General features: G+C 41.1%; 1 protein-coding gene and 1 long non-coding RNA gene across 11 annotated transcripts in view; both read right to left on the bottom strand.

Annotated features, from left to right (window-relative positions):
• Nucleotides 1-17,445, bottom strand: part of SMYD3 (SET and MYND domain containing 3) — a 352,661-nt gene that overhangs the window by 262,910 nt on the left and 72,306 nt on the right. The gene's annotated exons all lie outside the window — the stretch shown is intronic.
• LOC132591913 (uncharacterized) lies at nt 9,759-16,548 on the bottom strand. Its single transcript, XR_009557375.1, has 2 exons — nt 15,509-16,548; nt 9,759-11,866 (listed from the first exon to the last, which is right to left on the bottom strand). It is a non-coding gene; the product is annotated as an uncharacterized LOC132591913 (long non-coding RNA).

Below are 17,445 nucleotides of genomic sequence, written 5' to 3' on the forward strand. Positions count from 1 at the left end.
CGGTGGCATCCAAAAGCATGCCAGTAGTTTCAAAATTGAAGGACTGAGCAAAAAGAACAAGAAAATGAAGAGAAGAGATGGGAATTAGATTGTGTAAGCTTCATGAAGTAACTGCACTGTGAACAATGTGGTATGTTCAAACATCAGAGATGCGATAGTCATCACAGACAGCCATAAGACAACCAAAAATCAAAAGAATTCATTTAAATTCAGCAGAATTGAGTTGTTGTGTACAAATGACTTGAGTAACAAGAAAATTCCAATAACAAGTATGGTATAAAACGGTGAGTCGCTATCTAAGCAGCAACACTTCTGCAACAGATTTGAGAGTTGTAACAGATAGCAAGTTCAATCTGAGTCAACAATGTAATATTGTGATTCAAAAAGCCAATGACAACTCATATTGCCTCAACAGCAACATTGTTTCCAGACCCAGGAAATTACAGTACCATTCTTCTTCACACTATTGATAACTCATTTGGACTACTGTGGTCAGTTCAGAAAGGAATTTGGTTCATTCAGTAGTCCATATCCCTTTTGCATGAGTTTATTCAGTAGTCCATTCTCAACAATTTATGCACTAATCTGTGCTTTTAAAAATTCCATTGGAATCTGTATTTAAATACATTATTTCTTTCTTTAAAATACACATTTCTAAATGTATTTTATTAAACACACACACATTTTAAAACTCATTTTTGAGCTGAGAACTGCAGCATGAAGTTCAAAGATGTGCAGGCTCTGAAGGACAACTACATTCCAATTCGTATTAGTCAAGTTTATTTCTCAAACATCCCTAATTGGGGTAGCTTTGAATATATCCTCAAAACAATTCTCCCATTTCTCCTTATTTTACTGCCTTGCAACCCCCCCCCCCCCATTGTCCTTACTAATCTGGCCACCTGTTTCTCTGGTCTGTCCAAACCCCACCACCATGGGAAAGGTAAGCCAGAGTTCTTTTACAAGGCATTTTCCCAATGAAGAAGTGAAGCAGAATGGCAGAATAGTGAAGGGTGCCCCCATTCCCAACACATAAAACAGAAGAAGCACTAACTCACACCAAAGACCCACCTAACACAGCATCCTGTTCTCATTGTGGCCAATCAGACACTCAAGGGAAGACCAAATCAGGACAAAAGCACAACAGCATTCTCCCTGCCTGCAAGTACAGGGGTTTTTTTTTGTCGGTCCTGAAACTTTCAACATTCAACTTTATGGGATGACCCTAGTTCCTAGCATTGTGAGAAAACATATTCATATTCTGTTTCTGAAGCTAAAATGTTGTAAATCTATCTATATAAATAAATGAAGAAGGTCCATGTTTGCTAAAGCCCACTTTTCTCTGAAACCGCTTGACTGCGTTCAAATTTGGCCACAACGTCACATGGGAATATGCGAGTGTTTGCATGCACTTATATTGGACAGATGTCACACCTATGGCATGTAAAGCAGGTAAAACCCACTGTTCCCAAACACAAAACTCAGGCAGCCGGGGATGCTAGGAGCACAGGAGAGGTTGCAAAACAGCACCCTCTAGCGACAGCTACACTGGTACTGCAGCTAGGAAAGCTTCCCTCTCCACAGCATCTCGGCTCTGCTTTACAGACTGGGCCGAGTGGAGGTGGGGGCTCCCCTGGGTGGAGGATGGGGGTAGGAGGGGGCAGGATAGGTCATGGGTCGGGACAGGGTGGGGACAAGCACAGGGATGAGCCGGGGGTGGGGGAGGGGGAGGGGGATACCTCATGGGTCAGGACAGGGGGGGGAGTCACAGGGATGAGCCTGTGTAAACAGAACACACGTAAAACATTTCAAAAAAATGAAGGGGCACTCTGAAGGTGAGGGGAGTCAGAAGGGGGACTCTGAGGTTCCATTTAACAGACTGACCCACAGCAACGTGTGGCCGGGCCAGCTAGTATTGTAATATTTATTCATAGGAGAATAAGTTACAGCCTCAGGATCATTTGGTTGCTTGTTTCTGAACCTTGCCTGAAGCCTTAAGAGAAACTGTAATCTCCATATTCTATTTTAGGATGGTCCCAGGTTCCTGGAACCTCTGCTTAAAAATCATATCCGATAACAGGACTGGAAATCTTAGAGAACTGTGCTAAGCCAGACTAAATAATATTTGGCTTATGGGACCAATGGTCTTCTCTCAGCATCAGGAAGCTTCACATGCTCATATGTGATTTCTTGGGTACGACTCACTGCTCATTTTAGAATTGGTATTATGGGCCCTGCAGAGATCCTCTGCGCCTGGGTTAATGGTTACTCTCCAGAATCCTGATAGTTCCAGTAAGATGCACAGCAATGCAATAACATTCCTGCCCTCGTGCAAATAGCTGACGTGACAGGAAGATGCACATCAGATGCCAGTAGGAAATCAGGGCATGCAGCAGGTTTTGAATTTTCCTTTGGGAAATTCTGAAATAAATCAGTAAGCTGCTGTATTTGTGTTTGCAAGATGCATAATAAAAAAGCAAAAGCATTTTGAATCTGACCATGACAAGTTATTATCCTTTTCCACTTTGGTAAACTGAATCAGCTAGGCACATTTCCCATTAGCGACAAAAAGATGCAAGGCATTTTTTATTTCATTTTTAAGCTATTGGTTCCCCCACACCCATGGAATAGGCATTATTGCCCAAAGTGATGAAACTTGCAAAAATTGTTGTCTGCTGTCAACCACCTACTGGGGAGGTGGGGGGGGTGAGTATAATTCTAGCTGTACATTACCAACAACCTCATTTCCAGATGGCAAATATTCTAAGCACCCATGTGGAAAAGTTATTTTACAAGGAAATGAATTAAGACCACCATAAAATAAGCCTCTGTATTTTTAGGGAAGAAAAATAACACAACCTGTTTGAGTAAAGTCATGCAAGAGTGAGTCTATTTCTCAAAAATAAATTTCCAGATTATTTTCTTGTGTATGCAGTAGAGCAATCAGTAAATAAAACATCCGGTGGGAGAGAGTCAAGAGATCAGTGTTCTCTTCTCTGGCTATTCTACTGGCTCAAGCTTTCTGGAATTGTGCAAATCAGTTACATTTGAAGCCATATTCTACTTCCATTTTCCTTTCAACACTTGGCTCTGATTCAGTATTTTTGATCCACACTATTTCATCCCCTCAGTTAATTGCTTTTTGAGTTCTGCATATGTAGTTATCTTTCCTCATGAACTGACCCATGGGGTTGGATCCAGTAAGTTGTACTTAGGTCCCAGTGAAATGAATGAGACTAAGCAAGATCAATTTGGTCATTAGCTTTCACATTGATTTCAATGGAAAGAAGCATGATTAATTTGATCTGGATCCAACCCATGAAAAATACAGGTGTCCTGTGCAATTGACATCAATAGGAATCTGCAATGAAGTATTAGGTTGCATTAGGTTAGGTCTGTGTTTCATAAATGTCTTGGGGTAAACCTGGAGTTGACATTTCCAACATTATAGTTTTTCAAAATTCACACAATTAGAAGTGTACTTTCTAGGGTACCAAATCTGCTCTGTTTGGAGCAGACATGCAGCATTAGTTGAAAAAGCAAAGTTTAGCCTTTCAATAAAGATATGTGGCTTTCCTTTTTTTAAAAAAAATGTGTAATTAGTACAAGACCAATTTTTAAAATTTTCAAAGGAGAGCAATCACAGTTATGCTTCTCCATCTCGCAGTGCAACCTAAAGAACCCTAATCCCAACCTAATTTAATCTGCATAACACCTTACCCAATTTATCTGAAGATTACTACACACTGAATCTGAGCTGCTTCTTTTTAATCCATACCCACCAATATTATCTCTCTCACTCCTTCCACGCACACCTTTTTGTTTTGCTCAGCATGTTGAAGGATTTGGAAGAACTCAAAAATCTGATTGCTTCTTTGTTGTGATTTTCTTAAATTAATTTTCAAACAGACCAAGGCAGTTCCCTGCATTTTTTTTTTATCTCTCCGTATATCTGATATGAAATCCTCTCTCATTCAGGTCAAAATGACGTCATTTTGTCAGAATATCATTTGGCAGAATCTTCAAAGCTAAAGAAAGCTAAAGAAATTTAAAAGACTCTGGATGTCAACTCTCTTGCAGTGCCTGTAAAACAAATCGGTGCTTCTCATATTGGCTTAGTAGTCATCAAGGAAGACACAGCTGTGCTGATATCCTACTCCATCATAATCACATCTGTCCATTTAAGTGAGCAACCCATTGAGCCTTGTCCTTCTTTAAAAAGACAAATACTGATATGAACTGTTAAGTGAGGCATTCCTCGTGTTGATTCCAATTCTTATTCATTTGTGTAAGAAAAGGATGTATACTTAGCACATTACGATTTGGCAATGACACCATAGCTACTCGGGTAAATAAAATTCCAGGAAAGTTTAAAGAGTCCACAATGGGAAAGCAAGAGCATACCAGGCCCTTTGTATTGGAATTGAGCATATGCATTGAAAGCTACCCTTAATATATCAGCATCCATTTATTTTCTCCCAAGGCAAGCTGCTAACACTTAATGGTTCAAAGTACGCGTTCTGCAAAACTTCCAGATGTCTCTCATCAAGGTTTCAGACTACTACAGACACTGCAACCACTGCAGACCCTCCAGACCAGTCTTATATTAGTCCAAATGGCTATAGAAAGTACAGTGGTACCTCAGGTTACAGACAACACTTCAGGGTACCCCAGAAATAGTACCTCGGGTTAAGAACTTTGCTTCAGGATGGGAACAGAAATCGTGCGGCGGCGGCATGGCAGCAGCAGGAGACCCCATTAGCGAATGTGGTACTTCAGGTTAAGAACAGTTTCAGGTTAAGAACGGACCTCCAGAATGAATTAAGTTCTTAACCTGAGGTACCACTGTATTTGCATTCTGTGCTTGCCAAGGTTTCCAAACCAATCTGATCTGGAGGCTACCAGAGCATGGTTTACTGCGGCAAGAAACAGCTGTAGCTAGCTCACCAGCTAGATTTAATAATAGGTATTCCTTGCCTATTGCCTTTTTGATATTTTCCCTTACCTTCCATTATTTATTCTTGTTCAATTAATCATGCAGAGCAGTCAAGAACTAGGGAGAACACTGATGGGCTGTTCCACATGAGATCGCACTCCCTTTTCAACTAGCAGGAATGTAATTTGGGGTGCTATCTGCTCTTTCAAGGGGAATGTGACCCCTTCTAGAACTAGCCATCTAATCCCAAAGCATCTCCATCTTGTTAGGATTCCGATTCAGTCAGATCCCCCCCCCCCTGCACTGCCTCACTTGATTCGGGTAATAAGGATAAACAGAGCTGGGTGTCATATTGGTGACACTGTGCTACATACAACCCCCCTAACTTCCTCAATGGCTTCATATAGTTAAAACAGCACGGAAGACAGGATGAAACTCTTTGGGATCCTGCAGGTAACATTCAAGAGCAGTCCTGCAAAGCCACCCTCTGGAAATGGTCCCACAGGAGGGGTGGAACCACTTTTAAATAATGTACCTCTCATGTAATTTCTCTAATGTACCCTCAGGGAATAACTGAAGGAAATAAATAGCATTTTTATATGAAATAATTTATTTACAGGTGGTGAAATGCTTAGAAAATGTGGATTAAAAACAAGCAGCTGTTGTGCTGACAGAGTTGGAAAGGGCAATACTAGCATCGTCAACACAAATGTCCATATGTCTAGAGACCTTTGAGAAATGGCCGTAATCGGCACAAACAGAATGGGGAATCCATTTTATATTTTGAACCGAACAAAAGTGGAGCACATGGCCTCATTATTTCACATTATATAGCCCTTGCAGAGGGAGTACAGAAAGGCAGGCAAGAACCAGAAGCACAAAGAGGATAACTGCTTTGTTTATTAGCCTTCAGAAATCTCCCAGTCCAAGACCCCTCTGATCCTGAAAGACACTTACCGAGAGAAAGGTATCAATTTGTTGTTGTTTAGTCGTTTAGTCGTGTCCGACTCTTCGTGACCCCATGGACCATAGCACGCCAGGCACTCCTGTCTTCCACTGCCTCCCGCAGTTTGGTCAAACTCATGTTCGTAGCTTCGAGAACACTGTCCAACCATCTCGTCCTCTGTCGTCCCCTTCTCCTAGTGCCCTCCATCTTTCCCAACATCAGGGTCTTTTCCAAGGATTCTTCTCTTCTCATGAGGTGGCCAAAGTATTGGAGCCTCAGCTTCACGATCTGTCCTTCCAGGGAGCACTCAGGGCTGATTTCCTTAAGAATGGATAGGTTTGATCTTCTAGCAGTCCATGGGACTCTCAAGAGTCTCCTCCAGCACCATAATTCAAAAGCATCAATTCTTCGACGATCAGCCTTCTTTATGGTCCAGCTCTCACTTCCATACATCACTACTGGGAAAACCATAGCTTTAACTATACGGACCTTTGTCGGCAAAGTGATGTCTCTGCTTTTTAAGATGCTGTCTAGGTTTGTCATTGCTTTTCTCCCAAGAAGCAGGCGTCTTTTAATTTCGTGACTGCTGTCACCATCTGCAGTGATCAAGGAGCCCAAGAAAGTAAAATCTCTCACTGCCTCCATTTCTTCCCCTTCTATTTGCCAGGAGGTGATGGGACCAGTGGCCATGATCTTGGTTTTTTTGATGTTGAGCTTCAGACCATATTTTGCGCTCTCCTCTTTCACCCTCATTAAAAGGTTCTTTAATTCCTCCTCGCTTTCTGCCATCAAGGTTGTGTCATCTGCATATCTGAGGTTGTTGATATTTCTTCCGGCAATCTTAATTCCGGCTTGGGATTCATCTAGTCCAGCCTTTCGCATGATGAATTCTGCATATAAGTTAAATAAGCAGGGAGACAATATACAACCTTGTCGTACTCCTTTCCCAATTTTGAACCAATCAGTTGTTCCATATCCAGTTCTAACTGTAGCTTCTTGTCCCACATAGAGATTTCTCAGGAGACAGATGAGGTGATCAGGCACTCCCATTTCTTTAAGAACTTGCCATAGTTTGCTGTGGTCGACACAGTCGAAGGCTTTTGCATAGTCAATGAAGCAGAAGTAGACGTTTTTCTGGAACTCTCTAGCTTTCTCCATAATCCAGCGCATGTTTGCTATTTGGTCTCTGGTTCCTCTGCCCTTTCGAAATCCAGCTTGCACTTCTGGGAGTTCTCGGTCCACATACTGCCTAAGCCTGCCTTGTAGAATTTTAAGCATAACCTTGCTAGCGTGTGAAATGAGCGCAATTGTGCGGTAGTTGGAGCATTCTTTGGCACTGCCCTTCTTTGGAATTGGGATGTAGACTGATCTTCTCCAATCCTCTGGCCATTGCTGAGTTTTCCAAACTTGCTGGCATATTGGGTGTAGCACCTTAACAGCATCATCTTTTAAAATTTTAAATAGTTCAGCTGGAATATCATCACTTCCACTGGCCTTGTTATTAGCAGTGCTTTCTAAGGCCCATTTGACTTCACTCTCCAAGACGTCTGGCTCAAGGTCAGCAACCACACTACCTGGGGTGTACGAGACCTCCATATCTTTCTGGTATAATTCCTCTGTGTATTCCTGCCACCTCTTCTTGATGTCTTCTGCTTCTGTTAGGTCCTTACCACTTTTGTCCTTGATTATGGTAATCTTTATACGAAATGTTCCTTTCATATCTCCAATTTTCTTGAACAGATCTCTGGTTTTCCCCATTCTATTGTTTTCCTCTATTTCTTTGCATTGCTCATTTAAGAAGACCCTCTTGTCTCTCCTTGCTGTTTTTTGGAAATCTGCATTCAGTTTCCTGTATCTTTCCCTATCTCCCTTGCATTTTGCTTGCCTCCTCTCCTCCGCTATTTGTAAGGCCTCGTTGGATAGCCATTTTGCTTTCTTGCATTTCCTTTTCCTTGGGATGGTTTTCGTTGCTGCCTCCTGTATAATGTTACGAGCCTCCATCCATAGTTCTTCAGGCGCTCTGTCCACCAAATCTAAATCCTTAAACCTGTTCCTCACTTCCACTGTGTATTCATAAGGGATTTGATTCAGATTGTATCTTACTGGCCCAGTGCTTTTTCCTACTTTCTTCAGTTTAAGCTGGAATTTTGCTATAAGAAGCTGATGATCTGAGTTACAGTCAGCTCCAGGTCTTGTTTTTGCTGACTGTATAGAGCTTCTCCATCTTTGGCTGCAGAGAATATAATCAATCTGATTTCGATGCTGCCCATTTGGTGATATCCATGTGTAGAGTCGTCTCTTGTGTTGTTGGAAGAGAGTGTTTGTGATGACCAGCTTGTTCTCTTGACAGAACTCTATTAGCCTTTGCCCTGCTTCATTTTGAACTCCAAGGCCAAACTTGCCAGTTGTTCCTTTTATCTCTTGATTCCCTACTTTAGCATTCCAATCCCCTGTAATGAGAAGAACATCCTTCTTTGGTGTCATTTCTAGAAGTTGTTGTAGGTCTTCATAGAATTGGTCAATTTCACTTTCTTCAGCACCGGTAGTTGGTGCATAAACTTGGATTACTGTGATGTTAAAAGGTCTGCCTTGGATTCCATCTTGGGTGGCCCTGCATGGCATAGCTCATAGCTTCTCCGAGTTATTCAAGCCCCTTCGCCACGACAAGGCATTGATCCATGAAGGGGAAGGTATCAATAGGCTATATAAAAAGGCTTCCTGTTTCCTGTGCGCAAGGAATGGATGCCTCTCCAAACACCATGGAGAGAGACAGAAGGAGATGATCAGAAAATGATGGGGGAAATGCATTTTTGCATTCCTCTTCGGTTGGAAGTGGAACCTGGCTCTCACCCACAGTTTGCCTGGCGGTCTGGCACTCGCTTTCCTGTGGAATTTGAGGGCAGGCAAAGGCACTGGGTGCATGGAGCACTCCGGCTGCCCTGATTCCCCCCCCCCCCGATCCTGTTCCTGGAAGCACAGGTTATCCTGCTAATTGGGTTTTTTTAAATTGGAATATAGAACAGGAGTGCCTGGCGTGCTATGGTCCATGGGGTCACGAAGAGTCGGACACGACTAAACGACTAAACAACAACAACAAACAACAATAGAACAAGCATGTGCTAGAGATGATGAGATAAGAAACTGCGAAAATGAACACAGCTACAAGGATTTAAAAGGTTTGGATTGAGAGGAGATTTCATATTGGAAAATCAATAAACACATTTTTTAAAAAAAACAATAGGCTATATTTTAAAAAAAGGCCAATGAAGACTGACTGCACTCAACAGCTATTGAATGGTGATTGGCAGGGGAGATGTGGAAAACCAGGAGGAAAGGGAGAATAAAATGGAATGGAGAAGCCATGGGCATGGGCAGGATCCTCTAGATCACGTTTCATTACAGGTCCCACATGTTTGCCATAGTTGTGACATCCATGGCTTATGGAAGAGATGTTTCAGCAGGATTGGAAGAACCCAAAGGCTTACAGGGATATAAAAGTAATTGAGGGAGGTCCTAAGGGGAAGAAGCAATGAGGACTGAACATGCTGATTGGATGCAGAATGCTGACTGTCAGAAAAGCCGAGAATCAAAAGGGAATGAAATGAAGCAGCTGGAATCGTGAACAGGGAGCAGTCCATTCCACTTGTAGGTGAAAGGTCTACCCTCCATGTATTTGTCTAATAATCGCCCTTTAAAGTCAACTAAACTGATGACCATCACTACGACTTGTAGTTGTCATTCCATAGCTTACAAACATGTTGTATGTGAAGGAGCACTTTTTTGTAATATTTGTAGTGTCCACCTACGGCGGCATTGTTTGGTTTTATAGGGGACATCCAAGTTTCAACCCAACTCAAGCTCTGCTACTATTTACTCTTAGCAGAAAAGTCACTCAGGTATATATATATTATTAGTTTCTCCTTCTTATTTTGCTGGTGCTTTCTTCAATTTTAAACCTGAAGCAATATACAAGCTTAACTCTCGGTAATCAGTAGAAAATCTTTAATGCCATAAAAAAAAAATTTAACAAGAAAATCCCAATATCAAACATGTCAGGTTGCCACAGTGAAGGGGGGAATCAATTTTGAAATCATGATGTTTATAGGCTTCCGAGACAAAATACAGCCCAAGAATTCAATAAAGAAGCTGACAGACATAAGCCCAAGACACTGTCATTTTTAGACAACTGTCAGCATTTAAATATACAGCAGCAGACCCAGAGGTTATGGTGCCAGCTCTACCTATAAAATTAAAAGATTTTGACCTTGACACCAATAGTGGATGAAATCACAAGGCCTACAGAGTAAGATTCAGTGAGCAGCAAAGATTAATCGTAAAACAATTGAGATGACAGCAAAAGCAAAGGTGATGTGAATTCGCAGAACCAGAACAAAGAGCGTGCTGAAAGGCAAGCACAGCGATTCTGCAGTGCAGGACCCTCTGCATAAAATGCAGCCATCTCAGATTTGCTGTTCAGCTACAAGTCTTTCCGAGTTTCGAAGTAAATTTTATAAAACCCAGAAAGAGCTTTCTGAGGAACAGAGGTATTTGAGTTCCAGCAGAAAGGATTCCTGGACAGATTGCATATGCAGTAAGAATAGATTAAATATGCCACAGAGCAGCTGCAGAGACCATTTTTCCCTGCACCGAGCATGGAGTTCCACACATTAAAAAATTAGGATGAAGACTCCAAGTCAGAGGGTGGCGGTTCTAAATACACTTATGAATCTTAGCATTATATCCCTACAAATAGCAAGTCAGGTCTCTCTCTGTCTCAATTCCAACACTGCTTCTTCCAGAGAACAAGTCAGATGTCTCTTTCAGCTAGTGGAGAAGGGGAAGAGATGCCTGCTTTTCTTGCCTGGGCTTCTTTGGACTGAAGGGTGGCATAAAAATGTAATAATAAATAAATCTCCCAGAAGTGTTTTCAGCTGCTTAGGTTTCTGTGGCAACTTAGCAGAGAAATTTCAGCAGTCCCCTTTTCTCTAGAATCAATGTCCTGCTATTCCTGATTGAGGAGATCACACAATATTGATTTCTCAACACACACTAAAAACATGATGCTACTGCCATCTAATAACAAAGAATATTCCCCCTTACAGGGGACATACGGTATACAAGATGGCCTCAACACACAGCACACAGACACTGGTGTTGGGTTGGTGATCCCAGACGTAAGCGCATTTAGCAGAGCTGCAAACCTCAGAAATACGGTACATTTGATCAACTGAACACTTTACTTCTTTACTCATATTCACTTTTCACCAAACTGGCGGCCCAGACAGAAAAAAAAGTGAGGAGGAAGAGAAATACTGTATGATGACATCAATCATACAGAATACAGAAAGGAATTATCTAAATCCAACAGAGAGCAGGGGGGAAAGCTACATGGCAAACAACTTGGGAAACAGAAAAGAGCTTCAAAAGTAGTTCGGATGTGGCTTGCAGAACAGCTGATCAATGAATTTAAAAATAAAAATAAAAATACAACTTCCGCTGGATTTGTGAAAACTCTTTAGAATAAGCCTGACCACCACTTTGGATTTCAGCCTATTTTTCCAGGCTAAATAGAGAATAGGCCCTTATAAAAGCACAATAAATTTATTGACTTTTTCAAGGATATTAACTAATTTGCTAAGCATAGAATTGTTAGTTTTGCTCTTTTCCAAAGAGTTTTGAAAGCAAAGCCAAAAACAGTGGCCCAATTCATTTTTTGTAATTAATCTTCTAGCATTAAAGTAGTTTTTAATGCTTAGTTTTTGTTCTCAAAAGAACAAAGGCGGTTATATTTCTGAATACTATTTCCATCAGATACCATGACAAAAAAGGTTCTCTCCCTTGGCATCTTTTAAATATAGAGTTTTCATTTATATTTTGGCTTTTAAACTCTGTAGGCCCATTATGTCAGACCATAGTGAGCTATCGTATCTCCCAAGGATTAATTACAGTTTTTAATTAAATTATAAGATTCTTCTTTACATGACCTCCATATCTTTTTTTTTTAAAATATCATTTTTTATTAATTTTTCAAAGATAGAATATAAAGTAGAATACAAACAAACCATAAAAGAATAACACTCTACAACAAAGAAATACAGATAAGAATACAGCAAAATAGAATAAAAATATAAAAGCTTCTTATAACCTTTACTAGTTCCTTTCTTGTATTTGGTGACTCCCTCCTTCCCTCCCTCCACGTTTCTAGTATTAACTATATCAGCGCTCTCGTTTTCAACATTCTTAACTTTTTCTAATACCAACCTATGATTATTATCATTTCCATTCTTCTCATCATTCTTTACTCTTATACATTGAATCTTATATACTTTTAAAAACAAATATCTTCCTCCTTACTTCTTATATACTAGTGCCTCTATAGCATCTTCGTACTTCCACTCCCTTACTACTCAGTTTTAATCTTATAATTCTTTTCCAAATATATCTTAAACTTCTTCCAATCCTCTTCTGCCTTCTCTCTTCCTCTGTCGCGGATTCTCCCAGTCAGTTCAGCCAGTTCCATATATTCTATCAACTTCATCTGCCATTCATCAATCGTCGGGAGATCTTCTGTTTTCCATGTCTTTGCTAATACAATTCTAGCAGCTGTTGTGGCATACAGAAAAAAAGTGATATCTTTCTTTGGTATCTCTTTCCCTATAATACCAAGTAAAAAAGCCTCTGGTTTTTTAACAAATGTGTTTTTAAACACCTTCTTCAACTCATTGTAAATCTTATCCCAGAAGTTTTTTACTCGGGGGCAAGTCCACCACATATGGAAAAAGGTCCCTTCCGATTCTTTACATTTCCAGCACTTATTGTCTTTTTTATGATAAATCTTTGCCAATTTCACTGGCGTAAGATACCATCTATACATCATCTTATACAAATTCTCTTTCAACACATTACAAGCAGTGAAATTCATATTATATTTCCATAACCTTTCCCAATCCTCTATCATAATATTATGACCTATATCCTTTGCCCAATCAATCATCACCGATTTCGTTTGTTCATCCTTTGTATGCCATTCCAGCAACAATTTATACATTCTTGATAGATTTTTAGCTTTTGGCTCTAACAATTCTGTTTCCAACTTAGACTTTTCTTGTTGAAAACCAATTTTCTTATCCATTCTATACAATTCATTGATCTGATGATACTGCAGCCAGTCACATAATTGATCTTTTATCTGGTCATATGCTTTTAACTTTATCTGTTCATTTTCAACTATTAGTAGATCTTTATATCTTAACCATTTTTCTTCCATATTCAACTTTTTCCTAGTTTTTACCTCCAAGGGTGAAATCCACCTGGGTGTTTTCCTTTCTAACAAATCTTTATATCTAATCCAAACATTGAGCAATGATTTCCTTATTATATGGCATTTGAAGCCATAATGAGCCTTGACCTTATTGTACCAAAGGTATGCATGCCAACCAAATACGTTATCAAACCCTTCTAGATCTAAAACATCAGTATTTTCTAGTGTAAACCATTCCTTCAACCAGCAAAAAGCTGCCGCATCTGAATATAACTTTAAATCCGGCAGGGAGAAGCCTCCTCTTTCTTTAACATCTGTCAATAACTTATATTTAATTCTTGGCTTCTTCCCCTGCCAAATAAATCTTGATAATGCTTTTTGCCAATCTCGAAAACAAATCTGTTTCTCTACAATCGGTAACGCTTGGAACAAAAATAACATTTTTGGCAATACATTCATTTTTATCACTGAAATACGTCCTAACAACGACAGTTTTAATTTTGTCCAGGTTTCTAAATCCCTCTTTACTTCGTTCCACAATTTCTCATAATTGTTTTTAAACAGTTGTATATTTCTAGCTGTCATATTTACTCCCAGGTATTTCACCTTATTTACAAATGTCAGTCCAGTTGTTTTTTGTAAGCTCTCACTCTCTTCAACAGTTAAATTTTTACACAATACTTTGGTTTTCGTTTTATTCAATTTAAATCCTGCTAGCTGTCCAAACTCCTGTATTATTTCTAAAGCTTTATATACACTTTTTTCAGGCTCTTGTATTGTCAAAACCAAATCATCAGCGAATGCTTTTAATTTATATTGCTTTTTTCCAACTTTTATCCCTAACACCTCCTCTTCCCTCCTAATCCTTTCCAACAGTACCTCTAGAACTGTTATGAATAAAAGAGGAGAGAGTGGGCAACCTTGTCTTGTTCCCTTTTCAATCCTTATTTGTTCTGATATGACACCATTTACCACAATCTTGGCTTTTTGTTCAGTATATATCGCTGACAACCCCTTAATAAACTCCTCCCCGATACCCATCCTTTCAAAGTTAGCTAACATAAACCTCCAAGAAATATTGTCAAAAGCTTTTTCGGCATCAATGAAAATCAATACTGCTCTTTTATCTCTTCTTGCTTCCAACAATTCTAATATATCCACTATGTTTCGGATATTATCTTTCATATGTCTATTGGGTAAAAACCCCGCCTGGTCCTTATGAATATAATCTTTTAATAATCTTTTCAATCTTGATGCCAAAATAGTTGCAAAAATTTTGTAATCCACATTTAGGAGTGATATCGGTCGATAGTTTCTCATCTGTGTGACATCTGTATCCGGTTTTGGTATTAATGTTATAAAAGCTTCTTTCCATGTATCTGGTGCCTTCTCTCCTTTAAGTATAGTATTGCATAAGTCCGTCAGTGGTTCAATTATCCAGTCTTTCAAGGTTTTGTAGTATCTTGCCGTTAACCCATCTGGGCCTGGTGACTTCCCTATTTTTAATTGCTTGATTGCCTCCTCCACTTCTTGCTTGTTTATTTTCACGTTTAATCCAGCCCTTTCCTCTTTTGGTAATTCCTGCAGTCCGTATTTGCCCAGGAACTGATCGATTTTTTCCTGTTGTTCTTTGTCTTGTTTATATAATTTTTTATAGTATTGCTGAAATGCTTTTCTTATCTCCACTGGGTTCTCTATTGTTTTTTCTTCTGTCTTTATGCTGGTGATGGTGCTCTGTTTCTGTCTTTTTTTTATTTGCCACGCCAATAACTTCCCACATTTATTCGCCGATTCAAAACTTTTTTGTTTCATCCTTTTTATTTTCCATTCAATCTCCAAGTTTGTTATTTGGGTTAGCTGTACCTGTAGCAATTTTATTTCTTTCTGTATATGTCTATCTTTAGGCTTTTCTCTCAATCTTTTTTCCTTCTCTTTTAATCGCTGCAAAATATGTTCTCTCTTTTCATTTCTTTGTCTTTTTAACATTGCACTTTGCTGGATCATGAATCCCCTCATTACTGCCTTGCTTGCATCCCAAACTGTTCTTAGATCCATTCCTGTTGTCAAATTAATCTCAAAATAGTCTTTTATTGTCTTTTGGGCCTTTGCTACTGTGTCTTCATTACTCATCAGAGCATCGTCCATTCTCCATCTGAAAGAACCCTGTATATTAAACTTAAATTCCATCAGCAAAGCCTTATGATCTGAAAAAGTTCTGGGTTGTATCTCCATTTTTGTCACCTTAGATGCCATGTTCTTTGTAATCCATATATAATCGATCCTGGACCAGGTTTGCTTAGCTTCTGAGAAGAAAGTACTGTCCCTTTCGAGTGGATTTCTCAATCTCCAGATGTCTCTACATGACCTCCATATCAAGCCCAAATGTATGTTATCTCCCCTTAGACTTGTCTCACAGGACAGTAGCTTCCAACATTTCAGAACAAGACAACTTTGCCATTCCTTGTATTCGCCAAAAACCAGTTTGAAATTTAATTTCCTAATTTATTCATGAATACAGTAAGTGGGTGGGTTTTTCATGCAATGACTATTCAGTGCTATCAAGTCTTTACTGGTGTTTTTAGGGGGGAAATGATAAAAGATGGGCTGATTTAAAAAATCATTATTTGGGGGGGCTGTGGGATGTTTCAAACCAAGTTACAATAGAGATTATATTGGAGGTTTTCTAAACTTGTTTTTGCTTTTGCTTTATTTTAATATTGAATGCTCACTAATAATTATACCAACAGCAACAATTTATTACTTATACTCCACGATCTGGGCAGCTTCCAACAGAATCGAAGAAACATATCAAAACATCAGACCATTAAAAACTTCCCAATACAGGGCTACCTTCAGATGTCTTCAGAAAATCGTATAATTGTTTATGTCTTTGACATCTGATGGCACAACGTTCCACAGGGTGCCACTACCAAGAAGGCCCTCTGCCTGGCCCCCTGTAACTTCTCACAGTGAGGGAACCACCAGAAGGCCCTCAGAGCTGGACCTCCATGTCTGGGCTGAATGATGGAGGTGTGGATACTCCAGGTATACAGGGCTGAGGCCATTTATGGTTCTTTGTTCAAAAGCTAAGGTTTATGGAAGATAAGAACAACTATAGTAAGCATAAAAGTGACTTGCATTTTACAGAAAATGAATGAATGAGAGTGGGGTTGTCTCCCAACTTCTCTCCAGCTGTTTCCCCTTACTCTCACTGCTTTTGCTGTCTCTTCTTTCACCCCTATGTGTTAACATTCTCTTCCTTCTGCAGAAAAAGTAAACATGAAGCAGGTAGAACACTCCCCTGTGCTGCTTCAGCCAAAGAAGCACAGCAGGATCCCATAGCTGCTGCCAGCCTCCATAATCTCTACTATCACAATGTGCTACATCATGGGTGTCAAACACAAGGCCCGGGGGCCTAATCCGGCCCGTCAGACCTCGTCATGTGGCCCGCGTAGCCGCCGCCGACAATAGCCGCTCACAGTAGTTCTGGAGCCTGCGATTGGCCGAGGGTCAAAACCGGGGGTGGGGCTGCAGGCGGAGGCCGGGGCGCTGGAGCCGCGCTGACGGCCTTGGCCAGGGAATTTCAATTTCGAATGAGGCTGAGGGAGGCGGTGGCACAGCGGCCAGATGGGGAAGTGAGATGCAGGAGGAGGAGGAGGAAGCCCGCCAAGGAGGTAGGAAAGCCCTACAGGGGCCGCCGGCAAAGTTGGTGCCGGGACGGAGCAGCGCTGGAATTTTTTTTGGCGGGCTTTGCTGTTGTCTCCGAGAGCGAGTGAGGCGGCACTGGGGAGCCTCCGCCTGCCGCTTGCCTTCCTCTCCTCGGCTGCATCCGGGAGGTGGGCGAGCGAGCGGGCGAAAGGGACGCGGAGTGAGCCTGAGGGGGAAGTAGGCGAAGCGCAACAGCCGCTCTCTTGATGGAGCCGGGTTTCTCTTCCCTCTCCCCCCGTTTTCTCCTCATAGACACTCGGGAGGGTGCCTGGCTTTTGCTCTGCCCCCCACCCCCGAGCCGCCCTTTGGCTTCTCAGTTCCGGCGGAGCTGCTCCCCGGGGTTCCTGCTCTTCCCACTCTGCCGCCGCCTCTGCTCAGCCCCTCGTGATGTAGGGCTCCAGATGGAGTCGCCTTGCGGTTTGAGTAGGTGGGAGGGGAAATTTTTTTGGGGGGGGGAGGTTTTCAAGCCTCCTCTGCCTGCAGTCCCGGTAGGGAGAGGCGGCGGCGAAGACGACAACAGCGCGGGTGGGGGGAAGAGCAGCTCTGCGGCGAAGATGCACGTCCGCTGGGGCTGCCGCCGACTTTCTCCTCGGG

Source organism: Zootoca vivipara, chromosome 3 (genome assembly GCF_963506605.1).
Source record: "Zootoca vivipara chromosome 3, rZooViv1.1, whole genome shotgun sequence".
In the NCBI taxonomy this organism is placed as follows: domain Eukaryota; kingdom Metazoa; phylum Chordata; class Lepidosauria; order Squamata; family Lacertidae; genus Zootoca; species Zootoca vivipara.